General features: G+C 36.8%; 1 long non-coding RNA gene across 1 annotated transcript in view; it reads right to left on the reverse strand.

Moving 5' to 3' along the window:
• Window positions 1-1,112: 1,112 nt before the first annotated feature.
• The window catches only part of LOC149137740 (uncharacterized), an 11,989-nt gene continuing 5,601 nt past the window's right edge, over window positions 1,113-7,500 (reverse strand). The window contains exon 2 of the long non-coding RNA XR_016239223.1: window positions 1,113-2,985. This is a non-coding gene — a long non-coding RNA (uncharacterized LOC149137740). The remainder of the gene's footprint in view (window positions 2,986-7,500) is intronic.

The raw sequence follows: 7,500 nt of genomic DNA on the forward strand, positions 1-7,500 counted from the left end.
CAAATCCACCGCTTTTCTAAATTATCATACCAACGATTTCTAACTTTGAAACGAAGCAATAAATTCGTGGAGCGGAAGGAATGTTATCAATTGGCGAGACCACAGTATATCACAGGTTTATTCGTTCAGTTCATTTCTTTAAAGAAGCTGTAGCAAAAATAACAAAGAATCTGACTAAATATCTTATATATAATTTTGTTCCTACTCGCCATCGGATTAAGGTGCATTCCCCAGTGGTTAGAATGGGCGGTGCTTTGTGTTCTTGAGCAAAACTCTTCATTTTACGTTTCTACAGTCCACTCAGTTGCAAATGACTGGCGTTCTGTTCAGGTTGTCTGCTATGATCTCAGTCAGTTCTAGGCCAAGAAAAACGAGTAACTGGCCCTACGAGACCTAGGAATCGAAACAGTGCTTACTACTCCTTATGAGTTCAAATTACACCGATGTCTACTTCGCGTTCCCTTAAAATAAGTGCTTGTTATATGCCGGTTCAATCTAGTATAAACTTCTACAAATATATAGTTCTGTGATTGCATCAAAAGTATAATTATCCAACCGAAAGTACAGTAAAGTTTGGTCGCAATCATGTGAGTTATTCTTGTATAAATAAAATGATAGTCGCTTAACATATAGGTTAAAATTTGAGGGAGTAACTAGATTATGTCGTACATATAATGTGTGTTCTGATTGAGAACGTTTTATTCCCTGTCACATGGATGTTTAACTTCTGACAAATCCAACATTTGATATTTTGAGATTTTTTTTTCTTATAATAACAATATTGCTCAGTGTCGTGGCGATAAATAGTTTTTGCTTCAATATTTTTGTGAGGCGTTTTTTTTTTTTCTATACTGTTCGTAGGTATTTATACTATGATAACCAAAAATAGTATTTTCTGCTGAATACGTTTTTTCGCTTGACAGAATACGATATTCGTCTGACTGACCAAAACGTTTTGCCTAGCTAAGCACAATGCACAAACATTTTAATGCAACAATTTCTTGACAATATAAAAGAAAATCTTTAAAAATACATAATGTTTCCGAAAAGTATAATTTCTTAAACAAAATTTACGCGCTGGTCTTAAGCTTATCAGGAAAAATAAGTCGAGATTGAAAACAAAAGTTTTTAGTAGTTTTGACAAGTTTCCGAAGTGAAGCAGAATCAATAACATGTATAGAGAAGTTTGTCACAGACCTATATACTTATATATGTTTGGATGGCATTCAGCTTGAGATCTTTTATCGGAATTAGACAAACTAAAACTTAATAAAAACACAATTGATGACATAGACATACATAACACATAAGTTGCGATTTTCAAAATAAAAAGTACAAAAAAAAGCGGTAATGGAAAATATAATACTCAGCAGTCGAATAACAGTTTCTTTGTTTGGTTTTTGTTTTGTGCTGTTTTTGTCTCGATGATATATCTCTGTTTCAATGAGAGATCAAATGTGACTGGTTAAATTATATTTTAGAAGATAACTGGAAAAAATATATATATAAGTATACGCGCACATACATACACATGAGCATATATATATAAAAATAACCACTTGTTCGCACTCAATATACTAATACTTCAGAGTAAGCTCTAGTGGGAAGGGGTTGGGATAATTCTCTGAATATATATAAAAGACAGAATGAACTAAAGAGAACAAGAAGAGACACGTGTATTGAAGAGTCGTTGAAGAGGTCACAGGATGAGTGACGAACGACTTCAGACAAAGGACACTAAAATAAAGACAATGATAAAGCCGAAGTGAGGAATGAATATATAGTGTGTGTCTTTGTTTGGCAAAAAATGATCAGCACGAAATATAACACACACGAAATAACGCTCACTGCAAACATTCACTCACACATACAGAAACTGAAAATTTAAACAATTTATAACAGACAAACATATACACACGCACACGCATTCTTCAAACAACGCAGTCATACATATATACATACATACACAACTCTTTCTCTCCCCCATTCTCTCACAACACTCTAATACACATCACATAGCACAATCCCCCTCCCCACCAAAAACAATATATATATATATATATACACAAAATTCGAAAAACTAATCTACTCGCGAAAAAGAAACAGAGTAAACTTATATGCATGATTTCAAAAACCAAAGTTCATATTTAGACACACGCATACACACACACACATAACATACATACATACACAAACTGCAACAAAAACGTTTTACACATAGGCACGTATGTGCGGTGCACATACGTAATATATGCTCAACGACAATACACTTTTTCACACTCACACACACCAAAAACAACGCAAACAGATGCGCAAATACACACAAAAATTAGCACACTTCCCTACATTCCATGTTGTACATATATACACTGCTATACAACTAAAGATGTCGCAAACATATACACACATACAGATTGCACATACGCATATACTCAACATAAATGTACATATGCAAAAGAAAATCAAGTGCACACATGCACACACACTTCAGCACTTTCACATACACACACTTACCACAAATACATTCACAAACACATACGTATGCACAATAAATCCGGCACACAGCACACGAACACAAACAAACCCATACACACTGAATGCTATCACACAGCGTAAGCATTAAAATATAAACATGATAAAAATGCACAGCTCCAAAACAAGTTAACACGCTTCTGCATTCATATACACACGTACATAGATACGCATGCTCACACCATGCGTACACTTTCGTTGAATTATTTCTTTATTCGTAATGTCCGATTTATTTCAAAATGTCAATGAAGTGAATCAACTCGTGTTATTATCCTTCCTCTTTTTTTTTTTCCACGGTGCATATTATATATTTCCGTTCTTTTACACCATTTTGCCATGTACTTTCATTGAGGTGAGTGATTTGCGTCCGAAACGTGGAAGACATAATTATTTCCTGTGAAGTAGTGAGGTCGATAAATATTCTTCAAGGTGGTACCCCAGCATGGCCGCAGTCTGATGAGTGAAAGAAGTAAAAAATAAAAGATAAATACATATATATGCTTGTATGTGTGTGTGTGTGTGTGTGTGTGTGTGTGTGTGTGTGTGTGTGTGTGTGTGTGTGTGTGTGTGTGTGTGTGCGTGCGCGTGTGTGAGTAATTCGGGTAAAAGCCACATAGCGTGCGATTAACAGCTCTTATGTCGTTATATGGCCGCTATACGTCATCCTACAGTAGGGTACATTCCAGGGCTGGATACATATGTAGAACTCCTCCTTGTATAAGATTACTGCATGCGTATATAACAAGAAAGTTTCGGCCTCTCAGCAGTCATCGGTCTGCTTGATGGCAGCCACTATCCCAAAACTTCGAAGTCACTGTCAGCTTTTTCCTAGTAAAATTAATATGTACTACAGAAACTTGCTTATCAACCACATGGTTCCGGGTTCAGGCCTACTGCGTGGTACCTTGGGTATTGTTTTCTACTGTTGCCTCGGGCGGACAAAGCCTTGTGAGTGGATTTGGTAGACAGAAGCCCGTCGTATATGTGTGTGCGTGTGTGTTTGTATGTGTGTGTTTGTATGTATATTTATGTGTGTATGTTTTCCTCTGTGTTTTCCGCCTCCCACCATCGTTTGACAACCGATTTTGGTGTATTTACGTCCTGTAACCTAGCTTTTCGGCAAAGGGGGCCGATAGAATAAGCACTAGGCTTGCAAAGACAAAGTCCAGGGGTCGATTTCTTCGACTACAAGGCGGTACTCCAGCATGACCACAGTGAAATGACTCAAACAAGTAAAATAATATATATACAGGGCACGGGGAATAATTGTCGTCTAAATTACGCAAAAATGAAAATAACACTGATATCTCATTTTAACAGATGTATTTACCAAAATTACATAAAAAGTTTTGAAATACTAACGAGTAAATTTATTCAATAAAATAGCCATTGGTTTCAATCACGGTCCCCGAAGACTTCGGAATCTCCTGCAATCTTTCTGGACGGTCTCCTTGTTTAAGTTGGTCAATGCTGCCATAATCTTTGCCTTCAGTTCATCTTTGGTGTTACAAGGAGTTTTGTTGGTCTCTCGCTCAACTGCGTCTCACATATAATAATCAAGGGGGTTAGAGTCTAGAGAGTTAGGTGGCCAGATGTTAGGGGTGGTGTGATCGCAGAAATTGTCTGACAGCTATGACAGCGTTTCCTGCTTCTGTTTCATAGTGTAGATCCCTGTTGCTAGATATAGGGTTATCCAGCAGCCACTCTCTTGACCCAGGGCAGCACTACCTCCTCCAAGCATTTGATGTAGGCCTCCATATTGAATCTGAAGCCGTATACGAAGATGAATGAAGACATAACATCGCCATCACTAGTGATCACTCCAAACACTATGACGTTGACTGGATGATTGATTTTTATCACTCTCAGTACATGTCCTCAGATTGCACTATCCTCAGATTCACACCCAAACATTCTGAAATGTTCGTATAGGAGATTCCTGTGCGAATGCCAAGCAGTACAGCATATCGTTTCCAAATTTCTGGCAGAGTGAATTGCGTCATGGTGCTGGTTTTCTCACTGACGATGTTCAACTTATTATACTATATAATGTAGTAGACAAAATCAAAAACAAACAAGCGCATGCACGAAATTAAGAATATAAAATGGCGACAATTTACTCATCGCAACCTCTATGTGTGTGTATATATATTCAGTCTTTTCTTGGAACTGTGACTCCCCATATATAAAAAAATTACAGTGAGGAGATTCTTGCCCACAAACAATAGATTTTTATAATTTTAATATGGGTAGCAGTCGAAACAATTGTATGTAATTTGTATTTAATATTTATTATTTATTATACTGTTCTATTAATATAAGAATATAATATAGTATAGTACTAGCAAACGCACCCCCTCCCCGCTTATTGGATGGTGTAAGTTCGTGATAGGACTGGAGTCTAAAATAGTGTAATTCCGCTTCTGTCTATGCTTAAAACTGGGGATTATTTGACATAGTCGAGACGTTAAATCAAAAATGAGCTCGTATTCAAAAAGGAACATGTTTTATTTGCAGATATCGGGTATTAGAATGTGAAAATATGGAAAATTATCATTCGGAATGCCGTTTAATTGACTGGATGACTGAAGAATCGGTACACAACATTTCTATGGACATGAAGGCAATCTGTAAGAAACATATTTAATTGCAATATGAAATTACCTGAGGTATCTGGGAAGCTGTGCATTGAAATGGGAAAATGCTTGACTTTAACAACGAGCATTTGTTGGAAGATTAACATAACCTATCGTGAGGAGTAAATAGCTTGCCTCATTTACAAGTCGGTGCCGAACCTTTGAAGTCCCTGCTGCTCAGAGACCATCCAGATTCTAAACACTTTCTTCGGAATATAAGAGCCTACAATTCCGCTTTCCAAATTAAAGAATAAACAACGGACATGTACGTGTCAAAGCAAGTGAGTCACGCAAAAGTCGGAAAATACCGCTCATTTATTTTTTTTTTTTTGTTTTATATAAGAAATTGTTAGTTGAGGTTTTAGATATTTGTCACCCAAGTTTCCTCGTTCAATTACCAAGCAATTTGTCGTTTTCTACTGTCAACTGAATTTTGTTTTGAGAAAATATTCACACAGTTAATTGATCGCCAATTAGTGCTGTTTGTTCGTTAAAGCTAATATTTTATTTCATTTTCACTTATTCAAAATAATTGCCATGTATTCTTACTCTTTTGTATCAGCTTATTTATTAAACACAGAATGACATGCCTGGATGCACGTGTTCGAATACAGTTCATTCTAGAATGATATCGATTTTTACTGCAATCACATATGTTCTTTAATGAAATTGCTTAGAAAGCTTAATACTATTAATGTTCTGATGCTGATTGGACGAACATAGCGGCTGTTCGTACGTGATTTGCGGAATGATAGCCAATAAGCGCTATTGAAATCGGATTTTCAATCAAGATTTTGATTAAAAATGGGTAAATCTGACTTTGGAACTAACGATTATGTTATGAAATTTAACTGATGCACGCACTGTGACGTCTTTTACCTATGTGTAAAATTTCAACGCGATCAGTTTAAAAATACGGCCGTTGTAATCTTTTCACACACAAAGACACAACCATATTTATATATTATTGATAGATTATGTTTATAATATTTAAAATTTTAATTTTTGAATTGGCAATTGTTATATATATATCTCCATTTTCTATTCATTTTTATAAATTTCATGTATACCCATGTAATTTGTAAAGTTTTCTCTGCAAAGTTGGGTGTTGGGTATTTAACAGTGGAGCCACTGAAAGATTGGATACTTTGATCCCCATTTTCCTTTATATATATAACTGATAAAACATATATAATACATATATGTTTTATCAGTTTCAGGTCAAAGCTGTGGCCATGCTGGGCGCACCGTTTTTTGCTACACTTATTACTGAGAGCCTCCTCTGATATGTGGCATTTGGTGAATATGGGAATTTGATATCGCTACCCTCATTTGCGCCTTCTGTCGCTAGGTAGATTCATCTAGGACTCTCAGGCTCTTTGGGAAAATATTAAAAAGCTGTGGACCCCTGAAATCCAGGCTGTTGCAGTAACTGGTCCTGAATGGTAACGGCATTGCTGGGATCTTTAGCACTGTGCAGTGACCACCAGTATTGTGTAGCTTTCAATGCCAAAATTTGACACAATCCCTTCCATGATCTTCCAGATGCATATTGCTGCATATGTCTCCCGCTTTCGCTCCAGGGAGTAGAGTCTTAGCTGTTTCAGCCTTTCTCAGTAGCTGGGCTGTAACAATGAGAGGATCTTCTCTGTGAAGCGTCGCTGAATTGCTTCGAGGTCCGCTGTTAATTTTACACTGTTGGGTGACCATCGCTGGGATCAGTAGTCCAGGCGGCCGAGAACGGTTTCCTTCTCTCTCGTTCTGAAGGTTTTCAGGATCCAGCTACCAGCCGTCTGCACTTTGTCACCATCTTGGCAATGCACACGTGGAAAGAGGTCTCATCACCCATGTCGATACCTAGGTACCACACAGATTTAGGTTCTGAGATTGTAATCCCCGTGGGCCAGTGTACACTGTAAGTTTTGCGTTTAGTTCTGGGTGCTAGTAGCGCAAGGCCTGAAATTTTCAACATTAAACTGCAAATTATTGTCCTCAGCCCATCTGTAAATTGGGTCCAACTCCTACTGCAATTGTGCAACATTGCTAGGGTTATGTATTTTCTGCGAGACTTTCGTATTGTCTGCGTAGGTAGCAAGGGTGGCTATCCGGGTAGTTGAGGGCGTGTCTGAAATGGCGTCTATATTCGTATGTATTTATATAAATACATAGATATAAATAGATAGATAGATAGATAGATAGATAGATAGACAAAGACTCTTTTTCAACCCATTTAATTCCTGATATCATTTCTATTCTGTATAAGTCGGACTTTGTTATATGTAAACATATGTACATATTTTGTATTAAATGTTTTTAATATTTTTTGTATATC

Source organism: Octopus bimaculoides, chromosome 1, assembly GCF_046866305.1.
Source record: "Octopus bimaculoides isolate indiv1 chromosome 1, ASM4686630v1, whole genome shotgun sequence".
NCBI classification, from domain to species: domain Eukaryota; kingdom Metazoa; phylum Mollusca; class Cephalopoda; order Octopoda; family Octopodidae; genus Octopus; species Octopus bimaculoides.